The sequence below is a fragment of the Peromyscus californicus genome, unplaced genomic scaffold, assembly GCF_007827085.1.
Source record: "Peromyscus californicus insignis strain IS unplaced genomic scaffold, ASM782708v3 Scaffold_20__1_contigs__length_68692818, whole genome shotgun sequence".
In the NCBI taxonomy this organism is placed as follows: domain Eukaryota; kingdom Metazoa; phylum Chordata; class Mammalia; order Rodentia; family Cricetidae; genus Peromyscus; species Peromyscus californicus.
In genome coordinates, this window is record NW_026294503.1 from 28,896,626 (window position 1) to 28,919,541 (window position 22,916).

The window sequence follows — 22,916 nt, forward strand, 5'->3', positions numbered from 1 at the left end:
AACCTGATGTGTTCCTTGCATTTTAACTCATCTTATTCTGGCCTAATCTCTCCCTCTCTCTCTCTCTCTCTCTCTCTCTCTCTGGTTAATGAGTAATTTTAAAGAACATGAGTGTTGTTTATTTCAGAACATATAAGCAATATCCCAGAAATAAAAGGGAGTGCTGTAAGATAAATAACAGAGATTGCCAGGGATGGTGTCCTCTATGAGGTTCTATATAATTAGGATTCCTTCCAAGGGTTATCTTATTAGTGACTAAATTAAAATGGCTGAAGAAAAAAGTCAAGAGGAGAAGAAATAAGAGACTAGAATAAGTAGCCAGTAGCAATGATGGGGTTATCAGGCCTTCGTGACTATCACCAAGGATGACGGAGTAAAGGAGTCCAGAAACCAAGGTGAAGTTGATGAAGAGGCTCAGCCCATGCCATTGTTATGGACAGAATTGTGACTTCATTCAATTTCATGTGTTGAAGCATTTACCCCTCAATGACTACATTTAGAGAAAGAGCTTCTATGGAGCTAATTAAGATTAAATGAGGTCTGGACATGGATAGAACAAGGCTGGTATCCATATAGAAAGAGGAAGAAGGCAGCAATTCCTCAACCTGAAGCATCTGGAAAAAGTTACCATGAGGACAGGAAGAACGTGCCTGTTGCAAGCCAGCAGAGCACTCCCAAAGTTCAGATATCATCATCTCAAACTTTCCAGGTCCCGAACATTGAGAAAATGAATTTATGTCCTTAAATCTACTAAGTCACATTCTGTTATGACAGCCTGAACAGACCAGCACAATAGCACCTGAATGCAGCTCAATTGCACTGGGCTTAGGAGTCATTTAGTACACAAATGTGGGTTGCCCTTATGATGTTGCCTGAGCCTTCTCTAGGGTTCTACCAACAAAAAGAGAATAGAAATGAATTTCATGTAGCTTCTGCATCCCTGTACATTTACAGATAACTCTAGCATAGAGTATAGACATAGGGGAGAAACTGAACACATAAGTACATCATAAAAGGCATTGAGGGCTGAAGAGATGGCTCAGTGGTTACAAGCATTTGTTGTGCAATCATGAGGGCCATATTTGGTTTCTAGCATCAATTAAACAAGCCCTAGCCAGAACAAGCTAGTCACCCCATGGACACCTGTAACTCCAGCATAGAGGGATCCTGTGTTGTCTTCTGGCCTCCATGCATGCCCACATATACATAAAGGTATGTGTGAGTGTGCACACATACAGACACATACACTTTTTTAAAGGCACTGTCATAGTTCTGTATTATGGCAAAGAAATAACTTCTGTAGTATTAATATAAAGCCTACATACAATTGCATTTTTTTGTCATTCATTATAATGTCAGTATGGGGTTGGAATACCTCAGTGGTAAAATGTTTGCCTAGCATGTGCAAGGTCCTGGGTTCAATAGCCAGAATCATACAAAAGAAGTATAAGGTCAATATGTACAGATAAAATTTTCTATGAACTTAATTAAAGTACATAATCTGCCCATGTATGTTTTTATTACAGTTTAATTTACATACCAAAACATGCAATCAATATATATATCAACAAATTTTACATGTGTATGTGTTCACACAACCACCAGCTAGATTAGATATGAAACATGGCCCTCTTTATAACCCTCCTTAGGGGATAGGGCCTTAATCACTATTGGTCCAAATCACTATAGAGTAATTTAATTCTGCCTCAATTTTTATCAAGTATGCCATTAAGTATTGTATAGTCAGTTCTTCATTCATGTGTAAATTTAGTTTGTATATATATTTCATTGCATTTTCAAAGAAAACTGACAGGATTCTACTTTAGTATTGCATTCATGAAATCATGTACAAGAATTCTTTTGGCATAAATAAATATTTACAATTGTGGAAATAATCATGGATAGGTGACAGATAGATAGATAGATAGATAGACAGACAGATAGACAGATAGATGATCTTCCAAAGGAGACTACAAACACATACACATACTACTAAGAAGTTGAGCCGGGCGGTGGTGGCGCACCGCTGGGCGGTGGTGGCGCATGCCTTTAATCCCAGCACTCGGGAGGCAGAGCCAGGCGGATCTCTGTGAGTTCGAGGCCAGCCTGGGCTACCAAGTGAGTTCCAGGACAGGCGCAAAGCTACACAGAGAAACCCTGTCTCGAAAAACCAAAAAAAAAAAAAAAAGAAGTTGAATTATTGGGTTATACTGTATGTATGTCTAAATACTGCCGATGCTAAATATTCCAGTTATATCATATTAGTGATATTTAATATTATCATAATAATTTTAACCATTCTGGAAAAGGATATAATATGTTTTTGAATAATGACTAATTAGCATATTTGTTACATTTCATATGTATTATAGTACATAGTAAATATCAAGTATTTAATTATATCCATCTCTTTTCATGGTTTGCCTACTTTGGTGATAGTTTGAGTATATTCTCAGGGCATTTTGTTAACAATGTTTTGGCTTTAAATGGTTAAATGTAGGTCCCTAGTACTAAAAAGTTCATCCTCGCCAGGCAGTGGTGGCACACGCCTTTAATCCCAGCACTCGGGAGGCAGAGCCAGGCGGATCTCTGTGAGTTTGAGGCCAGCCTGGGCTACCAAGTGAGTTCCAGGAAAGGCGCAAAGCTACACAGAGAAACCTTGTCTCAAAAAAACAAAAAAAAAAGTTCATCCTCAAATGGTGTGGTAGTATGAATGTAATTGGCCCCCATAAATTAATAGGAAGTGGTAATATTAGGAGGTATGGCTTTGTTGGAGTAGGTGTGGTCTTCTTGGAGGAAGTGTGTCACTGTGGGGGCAGGTTTTGAGGTCTCTTTCTCAGACCATTTCCTGAAACATGTAAAATGTAGATTCTCAGCTGCTTCTCCAGCACCATGTCTGCCTGCACACCACCATGCTTCTCACCATGATGATAAGACACTGAAACTCTGAACTGTAAGCCACCACTTCAATTAAATGTTTTCCGTTATTTTCCTTTATAAGAGTTGTCATGGTCATGATGTCTCTTCACAGCAACAGAAACCCTAAGACAGAAGTTGGTACCAGGAACTGGAGTAATGCTGTGATAGGCCTGATCTTGTGTTCCTTTAGAGGTATTTGGACTTTGGTGTTTTGGGTTAGAATAGCAGTGAATGCTTTAAGCACTGCTTAATGCCCTGTACTAGTAAGGGTATGGAAGACAGTGATGCTGAGAGTTATTTGAACACTGGGGGGGTGGGGGTTAATCAAGAGGTTTCAAAGGTGAAGAATTTTAGCATGTTCCCCAGAGATTGTTCTTGTGATACTCTTGTGAGTAAAGTGACTGCCTTTGCCCTTGTCCAAAGAGTCTGCCTGAGGCTGAAGTGAAGAGGTTCAGATTAATTCCATTGGCAGAGGAAATCTTAAAACAGCCTAGTATAGATTCTGTCCTGTGGTTATTAATGTTTGCTCTAATGTGGATTTATGGTGAAAAGGAGCAAGCTGAGCAGGGTAAATTACAAAATGTAATTTTTGAGGAGAAAAGGGAGCACCAGGAAATGGAATGGAGCTAAATCCTGTGTTCAAGGAGATAAACAGATTAAGAAAGGAGTGGTGACCTCAGGGCAAGATCCCACCCAGCTAGGTTTCCAACTTGTGAAAAGGAACTAAAGAAAAACTTAGAGCCCTGTGTGGTGGTGCACACCATTAATCCCAGCATGCTGAAGGCAGGACTAGCAGATCTCTGAGTTTGAAGCCAGCCTAGTCTACAGAGCAAGTTTCAGCATAGCCAAGCTTAGGCAGTGAAAGATAGAAAGCTGATGAAGATGTAATGGAACAAGGGGACCGTGTTCCAGCCCCAGCAAGCAGCAAAATTTTGTGGTTTTGGTCACGTGGCTTTAGAGTTAAGGAGAGAAGAAACAGGTGATGGCATTTGCCCCCATGCCCAAGGAAAGCTGTTGAAGCCAGGCATGTGTCAGGGGTGTCGCTGGATGGAGACCTAGAGAGTCCATTGCATGGAGTGGTGAAATTGAAGCCCAGGTTGTCTTGGAGACCCCAAGATGTTAGAGATGCCAGAGTTGTGGGATACCTGCTGAGGAGAGCAGCTAACAGGGAGTAGAACCAGTGCAAGAGAAAGAAATGTGTTGTAATCAACAAAAATGAGTGGAGTTGTAGATCTGGGGAGCATTTTGACATCAGACATGGAGATGCACAGTTCCGAGTTTGCCCAGCTGGTTTTCGGTCTTGCTTTAGTTCAGGATTTCCTCACTATGCTCCCTTCCCTACGTTTTGGAATGGTAATGTATATCCTATGCCATTATATGTTGTTAGTGTGCGAAATGTTTTTTTTTATTTTGATTTTATAGGGGACTAGAGTTAAGAGATTGCATGAATCACAGAAGAGACTTTGAACTTTTAAACATTGTTGAGACTATGATAGACTATGGGGACTTCTGAAGTAGGGATAAATGCATTTTGCATGATGATACTGTAAAAAGCTTATGGGGGCCAGGGATTGGAATGTGGTGGTTTAAATGTATTAGCCCCATAAGCACCCATGACACTATTTGGAGGTGTGGCTTTGTTGGAGTCGGTATAGCCTTGTTGGAGGAAGTGTGTCACTGTGGGGGCATGCTTTGAGATCTCTTTTGCTTAAGCTTCGCTCAGTATCTTAATCTATTTCTTGATGCCTTCTGATCAAGATGTAGCCAGAATCATGTCTGCCTACATGCCACCATGCACTACAACATGATGATAATGGACTGAACCTCTGAAACTGTAAGCGAGCCACCGCAATTAAGTATTTTTCTTCTATGAGTTGCTATGATCATGGTGTCTCTTCACAGCAATAGAAACTCTAAGACAAATGCAAACTTTGTTAGAAGATCATTTCCATAGTCTAGATAAATGTAGAATTACGTGACTTGATAGTTGGCTGGGACTTTAATATCCAAATACACAAGGGTAGACAGAGTGGTTGTCATTTACTAGGTGCGTGTTCCTCAAAATATGTTCTATGAATTTGCTTCTAGGTATAGGGTATAGTGTTATGTCTCTGCTATTGAGAAGTGATTTATTTATTTATTTTTATTTTTCTCTCATGCATTACATCCTGACCACAGTTTTCCCTTCCCCAACTCCTCCCAGTCCCCCCCCGCAACATACCTCCCCTCTCCCAGTGGGGAAGGGAGAGATGAATCAAAGCATCCAGTGAAAACCCTCATTTAGTGTTTTGCCTTCCCAAGCATCTCGGTGGACAGATCTTGTCTGATTACCAATGGGGAGTGGATTTCTCTAAGTGACGCGGTTAAGAGTGATTAATATGCCTCAAACCCATGTCCCAGAGAACAGAGGCTCGGGGGTGCATTTTCTGCCTGTTCCAAAGCCAATGTTGCCTCTTGGATAAAGGGATTTTTCTGTCTTATGATAAACTTAGATTTCCATCGAAGTGTCCTAGCTAAGCCACATGTTCATAAAGGCAGCAAGGGTTGCTGAACCCTCACTACACAAGGTTACATGTAGGAGACGGTGCAAGGATATGGCTCAGAGCTCTAGCACTCCACATTCTAGAACAAGACAGTTAGGTGAACAGTGTAATGTCTGCTGCTAAGCATTAGGGTATGTGTGAGGGAGAGGCTTAAAAGAGCTGGAAAAATTTTTGTCCTTAAAACAAGATGTTGTGATTTAACCTGCTGCCACATATAAACTCAGTGTCCTTCAACAAGTTATTTAGGCTCTTTGGAGTATATTTTTATTGCTTCCAAACAACAGTGTGCTACTTAGAGATTCATCACGTAAAATACCTGGCAGATGGATGCCACTTGATCCACAACTGCTCCTAGTTTTACGACCAGATGGGACAACCCAGGGATGGCTGTGACATGCTCAGGGATGCAGCTTCCACTGTCAGGGTGACAGCCACTCGCTAAATCTTCTGACATTTTTATTTCAACAATGAGCTTTCCTGGCCTTCCAGGAAATGAGTTGTAGGTTTTGAAGGATACTATAAACACCAGGTCTTCTTAGGTATCATTCAGAGAAGAAGGAAAATGGAGTAAATCAGAAAATATTAAAAAGTTGTACACTTCAAAACATTCTCAATTCCTCTGGACTCAAGCCTGGCTGGGTTTCCTAACTGGGCTTGGCCCAGCCAGAAATAGGGATTGTCTTGTGCAGTCAAAACACTGAACCTGTAGGCTGGTAGGAAATGGGGCCAAATGAAAACAGAGCTCTGGCCACTAAAAACATCAATCAGATTTAAAACTGTTCTCTTCTAATTTCAGGCTGCTGTTCTCTACTTAATATTCCATGGATCTGTGTGACACCCAGAATAATGTCTCCCTCCAAAGATGCCCATCTTCCTCCAAAGATGCCCATCTTCTGGTCTTTATAGAACTTACCACCATATTAAACTGCATGACAAAAGGAATTCACACTCAGATAGAACTGAGATAGCTAATCACCTGATGTTAAAATAGGGAGATTAGCTGGGCTATACAAACATGTCCATCATAATCACAAGTTGGTTTAACAAAGAGAGAGACAAAAACAAAGGTCCCAGGTGAATATGAAAGGGAATACAGAGAGAGGTAGCAATGTTGACATTAGCCCAGTGAGACACAGTGCATGCTCCCGACCTTCAGAACTTAAAGCTAGTGTGCTGGGTTATTTTAAGCTGGGTTATTTTAAACTGAAGGAGTTTGTGAGTGGTGATCACACCAGCCAGAAGAAGCAAATACAAAGGCAGACCGAAACAAGAGTCTGGATTGAATGGATCCTAAGTTTCTCTCTTCTGTGAAAGGTTTGTTTACCTGGAAATGACACTAGGTGGTTTTCCTCACAAAACATCCAACAACAAAGCCTCTGGGCATTTACTAATACTATGTTAAAGGTGTTTTACTAATTATGTTTAGTCGTATTTCCTTACTATGGCCCCATTCCTCCCTTTGGGAGTGATAACATATATTTTGTTCCACTGTGAATTGGAAATATATAATACATTTACTTACTGAATGTTTAGACATTGTTTTTCTTAAAGTGCTTGCTAATCTTTTGTCTATTTTATTAACCTTATTAAACTATAGCTGCTATTGATCTTATTAATCTTAGGATTTTTGTATATTAATTTCAATAAACATAATTTTTACTTTATAGTTTTTAATGAAGTCCAATTTATCAGTTTAAAAAAATTGACAGTGGATATAATTTGTGTTTTTAATTAGTTCCTATATTTTTGAGATTATAATTAAATAATTACATCATTTCCCACTTTCTGTAATTGTTTTTTTTAAATAATTTAACTTATTTTTTATAATGTATGTTTTAAATTTATTTTTGAGAATTTCACATGAGTACTGTAAGCTTCACCATCCATGGCATCACGAAGTTAATTCTATGTTTGTGTTATAGTCTAGAAAGCTTGCAGCTATACTTCTCATATTTATAATTACAACCTACCCCAGGGTAACTGCTACATGTGTAGGGATTAGGTGGAGGTGTGTATAGGTTGTTGGCATTGCTGTAACTAATCACCACAAACTGAATGGCTCAAAACAGAGAAGTAGTTCCTCACAGTCTTGGAGATTGAAAGGCCAAACAAGACACTGCCCCGAGGAGTTAGGTGTAACCCTTTTGGCTTTTCCTTCTTCTCGGTGGTTCCAGTGCTTCTGGTCCTTTCCATCACCTCAGTTTCTCACTTCATCTTTACATGCCTGTATCCTGTCTGTCTTTTCTCCCTTCGACTTCTCTTTTAAAGACAATGTCATCGGGGATGATCTCATCTTAATCCCTTTAACTTAACGACAGCTACAAAGAAATTTCCTCAACATGATCACCATTGGAGTTCTAGGTAAATATATCTATTAGAGTCCACCATTCATGTCACCACAGAGGTTAAATTTTCTTTTACGTTTTTCAAATTATGGAAATATAACTGCTTTGACATTGTCTGTTGAAATTATTCTTCCCCACATTGAATTTTAATTGTAGCCTTGTCAGTAGTTCACTAATTGCATATTCGTGTGTCTGTTTTTGCAAACTAATAATATTTTGTGAAGTTTTGAAATTATGTGGTCATTTCTTCTAAAAAGGAGTTATTTTATTTCTTCTTTTCTTATTAACCTGCCTGTTTTTTCTCTGAACTTTTTTGTAGAGATTGGACTGAAGAAAATTAGTGGTAGCACAAAACTATCTATTACTGACTTTAGAGGAAATACTTCCAAGGTTTTCCCATTTAGTACAGTATTGTTTATAGATCTGTTGTAATATAATGTGACTTATGTTAAAAAGTGAGACTTCTATTGCTAGTTTCACCAAGAATTTAATGATAGGGGGTGTGGATTTTGTCAAAAGTTGTTTCTTCCTTTTGTGAGGTGATGATATGGTTCTTTTGTCCTTGGATCTATTTATATGATACATTACTTATTAATTTGTATAAGTTAAACCATTTTGAATACCTGGAATGACTGTAACTTAATGATGGTATATGATTTTTAATGTATTATTGTTTTATTGAAAAAATGGCATTTGGGTTCACCATGGAGACTGGTGTATCTATTTCAAGTTTTGTTTTTGAGTTTTTATTCACTTTATCTTACACATTCAGCTTGGTAGTGTCCCTTTCCTTGTATTTTAAGTAACAATTTGAGAAGTATTGGTATTGCCTATTATTAAATGTCTAGTACAAATCCACAGTGAATCTGTCCATTCATTAATATTTCTTTGGTGGGAGACAATCACTTCTTCAATTTAATTGAATACTATAAATTTCTGTAGACTGTTTATATCCTTTACATGAATATCATAGATCATACATATCCAGAAATTTATTTATTTTTCTCAGTTCTCCAGTTTATTGAAATACAAGTCTTTAAAATATCATGTTACTGAAATCCTGGCACTAATTTTTTTGTTTGTGCACAGATCTAAAATACAATATTTCTAGAATTCATCTTGTTTGTATTTATTGTTTGTTATTTCATTGCCCATCTGTATTTGATTTCAGCTTTCCTTGTTGCCGCACACATATTGGACTGAAACAATAATTTCAGTCTCCTGCACACACAGCAGTGAGTTGTGACTCATCAGGTGGCTAATCCGTCATCCTGATTTTTGTATTCTTTACCACTTTCTCACATCTCTTCACTCTTTAATTTGGAACATTGTGGATTCCTTTCTAACCACACTACTCAGCTCTCACGAGTTTATAGATACATTTTGATCGATGACCTCGATTGCATATTATCTGGTGTATTTACCACCTCTCTTTGTAAGACACTCATAACTTGCCCTTTCAGGAGTCAGGTATATACATGTGACTTATTTTGGTCAATGTCATGTAAGTTGAACAGCAAGTGTTAGCTGAGCAGAGGTTGTAAGAGAATCTGCTTCTCATTCTCCTCCTCTGTAACAAACTTTGTTACATCCAGATGGAGAACAACTGAACTTAGCACTACTAAAGATGCCAAGTTACTGTTTTGGCAGAGGCTAGTGAGGTCTTAGTATATCTAACCCTTAGTCAACCAACAGTGAGAAGTTAGAGACTGACTTTCGATGTACAGGATGTGTCCTGAAGTTCCCAGAACCAAAGAAAAGATAAACAAGTAGAAGGTAGACACAAAACAGAACACTTCCCCTCTGTTAAAGATTCTATATGGATGATCAACTGATTAGACTTTCTGTGACTGTAGAGAATTAGAATATTTCACTTCTGAACCTTAAGTACCTTTAACTGTAGTTACCCCCCATTGATACAGTTTCATACAGTTTGCCCACCTCTGTGTCTAATTTAGCATTGTTTTGACTTTAGATTTTTGGTTTTATATTTAAGCATGTGTATATGTGTGTGTTTGTTCACATAAGTGCAGTACCTGCAGGGAAAGAAGAAGGATTTTGATCTAGACAGGAAGTTACAGGCAACTGCCTGACACAGGTGTTAGGAACCCAATTCAGGGACACAGTGGCATCTCTCCAGCCCCTAACCTAACTTTCTCAGTATCATAAGAAATCTTCTGGGATATAGTAACAGTTCACCAACCTATATCAAAACCAATGCTAACATGTCATCAGACAGCATCTGGAACATATAGGCAGATTTGCCTGCTCTATTAAACTAGCCTACCTGATTTTTTTACACTTGTTTTAAAAAAGGTGTCTTGATTTATGGTTTCCTTTTGTTCTCTAACTATTAAAACTGTTAACACATTAAAATATGGTGTTTGAGAAATTCATGTTCTCAGGCCATGTTCTATTCATATTTGGCCCCAGAACTAATTCTTATTTCATTTTTGCTAAGAATCGTTTGGAGTATCCACAAGAATATGTCCACTCTTACAATTATTCTTTTGGAATTCTATGGACTTTGAAGAGGAATCCACACCATTCCTATATTGTGTAAGGTGTCTCGTCAGGTCCCTTGACCTCAAATTCAAATTATCTGGTAAGTGAACACTAATTTATATTATGCCAAAACCCATTTTCATTGCTTAGGAGTTGCTGGGTCTGAGAGAAAGGATAAGGCAAACCTATGGCTAAAGGCTGATGGTTTGAAATCACTTGACTACTTTTAAACACTCGGCTAAGCCGAATTTCCTGCAAGAACTCAGTACCATGAGTAGACAGACCCATTCAGCAACACTAGGCAGCACTCTCAGGGTAGGCTGGGGTGGCAATTCTTAAAGTTTATGGGGATTAGTTCTTAATAGACTGGAGCCTGAATTCCAAGTTATTAGATGGTTCTCTCTACAAAGAGATCAATGCTAATGAAGGGCATTGTACCTAGCTACAAAGAATAGAATGTAAGCTATCCCAATTATGTGTCATGAATAAACTGAATTCTTTTTCATGATTTTTTTCTAAGAGAAGGAAAACAAACAGACAGGCTTTCCTCCAGGAGAGAGCATGCCTACGTATCTGGCTTTCTTTCATCTAGTCCATCTTGAAATCCTTGTTTAAAATGACTTAAATCACCACAGAAACATTAGCCTCCCTGAGCTAATCTGCTCAGCGATACCCAGAAGAATGCAAGCTGAATAGCAAGTCTGAGCAGACTGCCTGGGACAGGGCTCTCGAGAGCATGAAGGCACCAGTTTCCTCCACATAAAAGGGAATGGAACACATTTGCTCTGTTTTCTGCTTTTCTGTTGTGAAATATGAGAAACACTTTCAAGAAGTTCCCTAAGAATAAACTATTCCTGGCCCCACACATCCCTTTCTCTTTGTGGAAATCAGATTACAGCCTCCCAGTGATTTCTCAGAAGAAAATCAAAGCCTACTGCTCCGGAAACATCCCAAATCCTCTCCTTTCCCCAGAACACACTAGTGGCTGTGCTGCTCCACCAGCACTGTGGGAGTCTGAGTTCATATCCTGGTATTGCCAAGGAGATGACATCACTCCTACTTTCCATAATGAGTTCTTCCATATGTGCTGCTTGCTGAGGAAAACACATATGTGGAAACTGTAGATGAAATATGCATGCACTGTGAGCCTACTCCAACTTCCTCTCTTCAAGGAAACAACCAAGTATGCTATTCAAACACAATTTAAATGACATGATAAAATAGCATTCTCTCTTTTCTGAATTTAAAGACAATTCCCAAGTCTGCAAGGACTTAACTCTCTCCAGTGATGCATAAACCTTTTGTGAAGCACTCTCCACATAAGGGTTTGTCTTTATAGGAGTCACTAGCTAACCACAGACAAAAGAATGGGTACTGTTTCTAAGTGCTTATAACATGCTGCATGCAAATACTGTGCTTAATGCTTATGCTATGATTCGTCGGATGGTGGTGTTCTTCCCATTTAGGAGCTAGCAAAAACTGAGGCTGAGAAACTGAGTGAGGTCACTTGTGCAGGCAGGGGCCTGACAGAGAAGCAGGGGAACACCTGGAGCTCCTTTTACCTCCTTGCACCAGAAAACAGTGCATAAGATGAAAGGCACATAATTGTTGTTGATAAGATGATTTGAAAGAGGATTGCTTGCCAAATCTCCACCCCAGAATGCTTCACAATCTGTTCACTTGATTTTTTTTCTCCCTTCTCTTTCTGAAGGTGGGATGAAATAACAGAGGCAGGCACTTTGCAGCCTTTTAGAAGCAAAAAAAAAAAATGTGCATTAAGTTAAGACATGGGGGCTTCGGTCCTTCTGTAAGTACAAACTGAATTTCCAAAGGAGTTTGATCTTGTCTGAGTTTAAACCAAATGATAGCAGATCTGTGTCACCTCAGTGTCATTAATTCCTGCATAGGTCTATGTTCTTGCTAGGCAGTCAATAGAAGGTTTTTCCTCTGGAGCTGTCTTTGGTCTTTAGCTGGTGACTGACACTTGTTTCCCATCTCTCTTTTATTTTCCTGACTCCTTCCCTCATTCTGGACAACTAAGATCCTTCCAGTAAGTTTTTTCTCTCCTGTAATTCTGTTCTGGGACCTCCAATGCTCTGTGAGTACTTAATCTTGATCAGGTTGACCAATCTCTGCAGTGTAACATTGGTCATCACCAGGTTACGAATGAATAGTGTTGATATTATAAAAGCACAGTCTCCTCCTCCATCCAGAGAACTGTCACCCAATCATGCTCTCCAGTCCCCAGGAAGATCTGCCCTTATCACTGTAAGCAGGGATCAATACTGAGTTGCCACAGCAACACTAATAAGCCTTGTAAATATCCTTCTTGGTTGTTAAGACACACTGGGGGAAATAAGATAGTAAGGCATGGCCTCCCTGGCCTCTCAGGAATCCATGCAAAGGAGTTTATTGTGTTCACTGGGTAGAGCCCTACACCAGGGATACCTGAGGAGCTCTTAGTTTGGAGAGGATCTTTTGTGAGAATCCTCATTTCACTGATTTTCTAAGGAGCTTTGGGAAAGTATAGGCGTATCCTAAACATTTTGAGAGTATGTGTCAGGAGCCAAGACTCCAAAGGAATCTTTAATTTATATTTAACAGAAAACTCCACCCTTGCCAGTGACTGAGATCTATACCACATGGTTCTGGGGTAGGAAATGGGGTAGGAAATGAAAGAATCAGCTGAAAGGGAGGGAGGGGGGTAAGATTTGGTTGCTAGTTAGAAATGTTTTATTCTTCACTCATTGATTCCAGCTTTCATTCTATACAAGTTTATTTTTAAAAATGTGGATGCTCCATTTTCAGAGGCTGATCTAAAAATACATGCCTGCATGCCTGAGGCTACAATGTGTACATAAATCCAAACCCACAAAAGAAAGTGATTGTATTCAGGGGCAGAGCAGACCACAGAACTGAGCTGAAGGATCCCTTCCAGGAGGTGGGTGACACATGAGCACATTATACACATGTTTATATTGTCAGAGTTGATTTTATGAATGGGCAGAGTTACTTTTGTATGTGGAAAGTTTAAAGGACATGAAGGAAGGAAGTTCTATAGGCATATTGAACATATTGATCTCATATTGGTCATTCACTCCTTCTAAAATGACATCCCCATCATTCTAAAGCTATAAGAATGATAGTCAACATTGAACAAGCGCGTTGTTTCCATATGATAAGCATCATACTTTGCTTTTATAAAATGGACTACTTTACTACACGATAATCAAGTAAGTCACAAACCATATAAAGCATGTGAGTCAATAGTGGATCATTAAGTCACCTAGTGATGTCATAATCATCTTTCTTATGATTTTCTCACAGTAATGAAATCACCCAAGGTTACATTTCTCAGGAAACATCATTTTATTAAAAAGACATGTAACTCTACTGATATTAGAATTTAACAGATGGTGAATATAACTAATAATGATTTAGTAACTTGTTAGAAGCCATGCCCATAAAAGTAAAATTTTGGATTCCATAGCCCACACACCAGATGAGAGGTGGCATGTATAAAGATCAAGAGTGCACACAGCTTCTAGCTCCAGAATTCCTGGGTTTGAAGCTGATCAATACCCATCACTACCTTCCCAATCATGAGGAAGCTTTTTAAAAGGAATTTTGTTATTTTTTAAAATTTTGTGTATATGGGTTTTGTGTGCATGTTTGTATGTACACCGTGTGTGTGTGTGTGTGTGTGTGTGTGTGTGTGTGTGTGTGTGTGTGCAGTGCCTACAGAGGCCGGAAGAGGGCATTTTATACCTTGAAACTGGAGTTACTGATGGTGCCATGTGGGAATCAAACATGGATCCTTGAGTCCTCACCAGTGTCGTATCTCCAATGCCCACAGGAAAACTTTTTCCTTTTTTTGCCCCTTGGCCGTATCTTATGAATAAATCAAGAACAATAATTTAAAACACCTTACAGGAATGTTATCTGATGTAATGTCATGGAGCAGCTTAGTCCCTTGGGTCCTGGTGGCCTTTTACTTTGTATTGTTTCATCACACAAGCCTTCTGGAATAAATGACAAATGTGTGCCTGGTATAAATGTAGAGAATTCCACAAGTTGCTTGGCCAGTTCATATTTGTATGGATTGAGTCCATGTGAATAGTCCAATGGAAACTAATGAAAGACTGGGAATATGGTTCAGGGTTGTAAAAAATTGAATGTGATGCTCGGAATGATAATAGAGATTGGAGGAAATAAGGGTGTTGGTCAATGTTCTGTCACTATGACAAAATTCCTGAGTAAATCAACTTAAAGGAAAGACCTTTTTTGCCTAACACTTTCTGTCCATTTTTGCTTACCCCAGTGGCTTTTGGGTCTTTACTAAATTAGTAAATTATGGCAGAAGCACCTTGTAGAAGAAAGTTGCTCATCTCATGATGGCTAAGAAAGGAAGAGTAAAGGATCGGTACCTGAGGGAAGAAGAGATAGGGTCTTAAAAGCCCCTCCAGCCGGGCGGGCGGTGGTGGCGCACGCCTTTAATCCCAGCACTCGGGAGGCAGAGCCAGGCGGATTTCTGTGAGTTCGAGGCCAGCCTGGACTACCAAGTGAGTTCCAGGAAAGGCGCAAAGCTACACAGAGAAACCCTGTCTCGAAAAACCAAAAAAAAAAAAAAAAAAAAAAAAAGCCCCTCCAACTTCTTAGTGACTTCTTTTCTCTTCTTAGGGCCTATCTCTTCAAGTCCCTACCCCATAACATGAATTCTACAAGCTGGAGCCAAAGCCTTCTACACATGAGCATTTGTGGGATATTGCAGATGTAAAGCAAAACAACAGGTTTCTGTGGCTAACAAAAGGGTAGCATAAACACTGAGCTGTTGTAAGGGAGAAACGGAGTAAGGACAATGAATAGGAATTCATATCCTCCCTCTGGAGTTATAATGTAATCTATTGAACTAGACTGTCAAAGGACAAATTAATAGGAGAAAAAAAAAAAAAACATGTACTAGTTAACCAGCACATATGCGTGGGAGCCATGTAATATTAGAAATTCAGCAAACAGGCAGATGGTTAAGGCTTAAATAACCCATGCATGGGGGAGAGGGAACTTGAGGTATTAGGCACTTTAGGTGATTATAAATGATTTGTTAGGAAAAAAATGAGTAGCCTGAGGAATAGTTCTGGGACAACATTCCTCTATACTACAGATGTGGTGTTCTATTTTCAGTCTCTTCATCTGTGATGGGAGTTGAATCTATCATGAGTTGGAGAATGAAGAGAATCCTGTTCCATCCTGACAAGTACAGATTTCACAGAGAAAGGAAACTTGGAGACATTTGCTGTGTTTGCTGTCCCCAGGTGCTCTTAGTGTGAGGTCCAGAAAGTGTCATAGTTGGGGGTATGTTTTTATTTTTGAGCCTCGTCTCTAAGCTCAAAAGAGGTTGGTGAATTTCTGTGAAGAACCAGATAGTAAATATTTTCAAGGCTACAGGCAATTGGCTATCAGTTGTTGCTATGCAGTTCTGTTGCTGAAGCTGCTACATCACAGATGTGCCGTCTGCAAGCAAATGAATCAGTGTGGCTATGCTTCAACAATCATTCCTGAACACCAAAAGGTGAGTTCCACATCTGTTTTTACATGTTGTTAAACATTAGTCTTCTTTCTCCAATTATCTAAAATTTCAAAAGCCATTCTCATGCACGTTGGACATGAACAGGCAGCAGGTAGAATCCGGCCCACAGACTGCAGTTCTACATTTTGTGTGAGACCCAGGAAATTAACTGAAGTTTCTGCTTCAGAAGTCAAAACCACCCATGGCCATACTGAGTGCCTAACCTTTCAGGATCCATTCAAGAGCTAACTACTTGGGAAGGAAGCAACGGGAGCTTTGGAGTCCTCTTGCCTACTGCGGCTCAGTAAGCTGACATGCTGTAGACTTTATCTTGTTAAGATCCTCGAGGCCCCTATGAGGCTTCAGCATTACTTACTGCTCATGCAAGGGTGAGAAAGGGCCGCTGCCATTCCTCGCCTACCATAATTGCCATGGCTGACACTCCTGTAACAAAAAACAGGTTAGCCAGAGGAAAGCATAGCTAATTTATTTAATCAAAATGGTATGGGACACAGAAGCCTTCAGGAATGAAGCCCAAACAAACCAGGGGAAAATGTCTGTTTGTATGCTTAAATTTGATGAAGAATTGATAGCTGTGCAGAAGTGTAACTGGATTAAAGGTTCTGGCTTAAAGTAATAGACTGGCAGAGATGGGAAACAAGCTTGTTCAGGTTCTTTTTGTCCCTTGCTGCATTCCTCTCTCCCAGATACATGGTGAAGCCACTTTGGGATGAAGGTCTTATAAGCTATTATCAGATAAAGTCACTGAGGTCTTTCCTGGTAGCAGGCTCCTACACAAAACATCAGGGGAAGAGTAAGGTGATAGTCTAGGTTCTATGAGCCATCTGAAGAAAGAGGAATCCAAGCTTCTCTAAATCACTGCAGGAGAGAAAGAGGAGCAAGAGAGAGAGAGAGAAAGGAGAGGGAGGTTCTGATCCTCCCCTACCATCCTTCAATTTGATATCCCCAGCATATCAAAGTGTCGCACTTTGTGGGTATTGTTTTCTGGACCCCAACACTTACAACACAATGGAGGAACCTCCCCCCTCCAGGAATGTAGCACTGCCTGTAAATAACAGGCCTGTGATCCTGTGTATACCAACGCCAAAGCTCTGTTCATTCCACTACTTTTCCCAGGATGCTTAAAACTCAAGCCAGGCAGGTCCTGACTGATGAGTGAACATTTTTGAAGCTAAAGGAATGACATTCATGAGTCTGGTAGATCCACTTCTACTAGTTAATTTTGTCAGTTTTATTGGATTAAGAAATGAATAGGTCATCAGTTAGTCAGTCCTTGAGCTTGCCTATAAGGGTGTTTCTAGATAGGATTAGCTGATAGAAGAAAATTCACCATAAATATGGGAGGAACCATTCAATGATGTGGGATCTCAGACTGAAAGACAGAGTGAGTGGGAGAGAGAGAGAGAGAGAGAGAGAGAGAGAGAGAGAGAGAGAGAGAGAGAGAATGAGACCAGTATTCATCTCTCCTTGCTAGAAAGCCACCTCATTCCCCTGCTTCAATGGCCTGTGCCCTCTCAAACCATGAACCACATAAATCCTTTTTTCACTTCATCTGCCTCCTATCAGATGTTTGGTTACAGCAAGGAGAAAAGTAACCAATACACCTGATCCAATCTGCCTTTGTGCTTCTGGTGATGTGGAAGGTCTGGTGATGTCAACATTATAGAGCAACTGGAAGATGGATAGGAAAAGTGAACTTTGAGACAGTAGCTCACAATTAAGAACAAACTTGACCACTCAGGGTGATTTTTCATCATCAGAATGCTTTTAGCTATGACAAATGAGGATGGGGTACAAGGAGGTCATTGATAGAAGAGAAAGATTCTGTTAAATGTTCTGAGCATAGGACAAACACCCACAGGAAACAATGATCCCAAACTAAACACAGATAGTAAAAGTCTCTAAAAGACCTGCATTTCTGTAATTGCAAAGTTCTGTTCTCACTATAGCAAATTTCTACAGAGGGTAGAAGTAAAAGAGAAGAAGAGTCATTGGTAGCCATGAGACAGAATCCAAACTTTTCTGGCATGATCTACTTTATATTCTCCAAATTATATTATACTTCAACTAGTTACCAAAATTTATTTTCTAGCCATCTCTGACTAGTAAGATTTATGGAAAAGTGACACTCTACTATTTCCACACCTTTGTTATTCTCCCTGTATCTGTCAGCATCTTTGAGCCCTATTCTTAGCTATCAGTGTTCTCCCATTGCCTCAGACCTAGCTCAAGCTTCACCCTCCTTTTTTTTTTTTTTTTTTTTTTTTGGTTTTTCAAGACAGGGTTTCTCTGTGTAGCTTTGCGCTTTTCCTGGATCTCGCGCTGTAGACCAGGCTGGCCTCGAACTCACAGAGATCCGCCTGCCTCTGCCTCCCGAGTGCTGGAATTAAAGGCGTGTGCCACCACCGCCCAGCTTTCACCCTCCTTTTAAGCTGCCCGATTGCTCTCTGGTACCTACTGCACCCTCTATTCACTAACAGGCCAGATAAGCAAATGTAAACTTGTGTGTTACTGAGATGATTCTCCCCTATCAGATCTCTGAGTACCAATCCTTTCATATATCACAAGCTCCCCATGGCCAAAAGTGTCTCTGACCATGCCTGTAATACCACAAAAGAGAAGCTTAGAATAGATCAGTCACCCTTTATTTGAGATAGTAAAACAAAGGCCAGGTAAGACAATAGACCGAGTCAAAAAAAATTAAGGCATCATATATAGGACTTTTTCTGAAATCTTTTCTTTGAACCAATGCTTAGCTCAAGCTGCCATTGATAAAGTATCTTTATAGATTTATGTCCCAGGATAGCCAGATGATAGAATCAGCTTTGCAGTGTAAATGTAACCTGTGGCCACAGCATTCCTTCTACCTGGAGTAATCAAAGAGTCTTAGCATCAAGAAATGGACAGAGTTCTTCTTCCTCCACATACATGAATGCCAGGAAAATGTTTCTTTGGAGAATCTCCAGTGATGTGAGGGGAGATTACCTCTGAAACCAAGAAAACACTAATGGGGTTGATTTTGAAGTTTTCACACACACACACACACACACACACACACACACACACACACACACACACACACACACAGTTCCACAGCCAGACTGTTGGCTTTAATAGCACCTTATTCTTAAGCAAACAACTCACCATATTGGAACCTCAATTGCTTAGCCACCAAATGAGGATGCATTGCCGATGCTACTGAGAATAGATAACATAAACTTTTAAAAAAGCACTAAGTTTGATGGACCCCAAAGACTTAGCAAATGACAATTCATTTTATTTTGCATATGAAGAATTTGCCCTTGACTGAAGAAGATACATTTAAGTGAGATCAACTGTTAAGTGAATTATTTCCAGTATTTTAAAGCCTCTTTAGTATGGTCAAGAGTGATCTGGACACTAAGAATGGAAGACTTCATGCTTGCCTCTAGGGACTTGGTAGTCTGGAAGGGTGTGGCCCAAGTTTTATACAAGACATTTTTGAAACAAATGGAAAGTTGTATAATACAAAGATTTGTTACTTTAGGTTTATGGAACAATGAAGTCAAATGAAGCAGAGGACAGCAGAGAAACCTTTGGGAAGAGGAAATCCACGACCTAGACAGAAGGGTGAGCTGCATGTCCGTGGGTGTGGAGGTGAAGGAGAACAATGTGCATCTTTAATCAGCCATTAAATGAGAAATTGCTGGCAAAATAGCTTTGCCTCGCTTCCCAGGATGCTAAAGTCTTATTCCTATTCTTGAAAAGAAAACTGAAGTTTCCAGAGCACTTCAAAAAGAAATCTGTATGCTACACCTTTTTTATGAGTCAGCCATTTCCAAATATGACTGCATTAAGTGCCTTTTAAAGACTTCTGCTATCATTCTCCAAAACCCTGGGAAAAGATTCTTTGTGGTTTGACATTCCTTTTCATTTACTCCAGAGGAAAACATACCATGAAAATTTCCATATGTTCATCTTCTCCTGTACATATTTATGTGAACAGTTTCCTTCTCAACAACTTTCAAAACATATGCCTTTTCCCAAGTTATTTCCCCTAAAAGTAATTCAATGGTGGCATAATTCATGGATTATAGGCACCATGCAAAGTTACTGAACCAGGTGTGACATTTGGACTTGTTAAAAGTTATTGTACCAGAACACATCAAGGGGCAAGATTTGCTCACCAGCTTCGGGTGCTCACATCATTCTATTTCAGTCTGTGATGAAGTTGTTAGGACTGAAACAGGCTGTGAGTTTAAGTGACAAGAGGTTGTTACTATGCTCATTTTTTAATTTTGCATCCTTCTAAATGTGAGAGCTTGGCATCTAAGTGAAGGTGGGAGACAATCAATAAATACAAGTCCTGAGAGTAGATGCTCTTAATTTCCCACACTGGCTCACCCCTGATTTCTACTGAATTGAAGTGAACAACATGAGCATATTTTAAGTTGCAAATACCCAGTCAAAAAATTTCTAAAGATCCATTACAAACTTGTGTTGATAACACTTCTCACCCCACAGTCAGTTTCAATTTTGAAACTTATACACATTATGTTAGTTGTTTGGATAATTTTGAAGATCCATTTTTACACTATTGCTATGTTTTAGATCTGGTCTGAATATTTTCCAAAGATTCACATGGTGAAGTTGGAAAGTGGGGGGAAATGATAAGAGATGGGGACACATGGATGGTGATTAGGTCACCTACCAAGGGATACCTGCTAGTCTCATAGAGTTGTTTCTCACTATTGCAGGTCGGGATAAAAATCTACACTCATACATATGGTCCATGGACCTTTCCGATTCTCCATTATGTTGTGAAAAACATTAAGGTGCCCCTCACCCAAAGCCCAGACAAAGAGGGTATATGGATCATCTGAGACTTTTAGCCTCTGGAACTGTAAACTAAATACAATTATTTCCTTTAAATGAAGTATTGAACTTCAGGTAAATTTTGTTATAGCAGCAGATAATTGACTCATATTGGTAACTAGTACTATAGTGTATGGTTGTTGGGATAGTACTGTTTAACAGTACATAGGAAGCTTTGGGATTGGGTAATGAGCAAGCTTTGAACAACAAGCAAGACATTGCAAGTTTTGTGATCTACGAAGCATTCTGAGTGATTCTGGTGATGGCTCAGAATCAGGGTGTAGGGAAAGATCTAGATATTCTCCAAGAGGATGAGGTCTGAGAGAGAAACAAGGACTGTCCTACTGGAAACTGGAGAAAGGGTCATTATTACAAGGTAGCTAAGAACTCTGTGCTGAACTCTGCCCATGCCCTAGGGCTTTATGGAGTGCTATACTTATGAGTGATAGACTAGTTTAACTGACACATGAAATTTCTAAACAAAATACAGAAGGAGCTGCGTGAGTGCCTTTGGCAGCTTTCAGCACGACTTAAGAGCAAAGGGAACGGACCAGAAAAATATGAAAATTTACAGCCTAGAGAAAAGCATGCTTGGGAAAACAAAATACTGATAGAGACAAATGACCATTTGCTAGTGAGATTATCACACATAAAAGGATGCTAGGCATCAGTTTTTCAGGACAACAGGAAAGGGCATCTCAGAAATTTTGACCTCTGCTAACACACTCTGAAGGCCTCCTAGGAAAGAATAGTTTCAGGGAATAAACCTATGTTATCCCCACAAGCTTACTACCCAGTATTGTCTTGGGACATGACCTATGCTCCAAAATGACCAAGCACAGGTACTGTCATGGATCGTAGGGACTGTGCAAAGTGACAGAACCAAATGTAACATTTTGACTTCTTAAACATCCTTGTCCCCAAACATAACAACTAACAAGATTTAACCACCAAGCTTGAAGCATTCACACGATTCCAAGTTGTCTATGCTAATTCTGCAGGCTTGTACAATATAGGAATTCTGAAGTCATTAGTGGCTTCCACTGAGTTTTCAAAGGAAAACTCAAGGGTCCTGGCAGAGATACTGTGGAGATTCTTCACTGGAATGCCTAATGGAGCCAATGGAGAAGCACTACTGTTCTTGAGATACTAAAGTAAGAGCCACTGCCAGCTTGCATCTCCAACCTGGGAGACTCACAGGCTCCAGCAAGGCAACCTCAGGGGGTATCCATGTGAGATACAACCAGCAATTCTGCGGAGGCAAGGCTGCCCAGGGAAAGAAGGGTCTACAGGCCACTAGAGTATGCATAGTATGTTGGACATAGAGCTTTAGAATTTGATGTCTGCACTGTTTGGTTTCAATATTGCTGGGAGCCAGAAACCCTTTCATTTTGAGTATTCTTTCTTTGGAATCAGAATTACCCTGTATCTATTCTATCATTGCATGTTTGAAGTATATAACTTATTCTTAATTTTACAGGTTTACAGCTGGAAGTTTTCCTTGGGCCTCAGATGAGACTTTGGGTTTGAACTTTTGAGTAATGCTGAAAAATGAGTTAAGATTTTGATCATATTAGGATAGAATATAAATACTTCATGTTTTCAGAAAAACATGGACACTGGTGGCCAAGAACAGAGTAATGGGGTTTATATACAGTAGCGGTTCTCAACCTTCCTAATGCTTTAACCCTCTAACAAAGTTCTTCATGTTGTGGTGACTCCCAACCATAAAATTATGTTGTTACTTCATAACTGTAATTTTGCTACTGATCAGAATTAATGTAAATATCTGATATGCTTGATATCTGATATATGACCCTTCCCCAAAGAGTCACAACCCACAGGCTGAGAACCACTGATATAGTGTAACAACAATCCCCACAAAAGTTTCATCTACTAGAAGTGTGGTTCTCAGTGTGGTAATGCTGATAAGTGGTAGAACCTTTAAGAGGCCTGGCCTAATAAAAGGCAATTAATCTTGGGAGGGGGGATTTACCAGCTCAGAAGTAATAGTCTCATGCAGTAAGTTGTCACCAAGAGGGATTACTTCACGTGCTTTGCCTCTTCTACAGGAGGCCATTAATCATTTTAACTTTTTACTATGTTGTAACACAGTAAGAGTCCTGACCATATTTAAACTTTGCACTATAAAGTAGAGTCTTA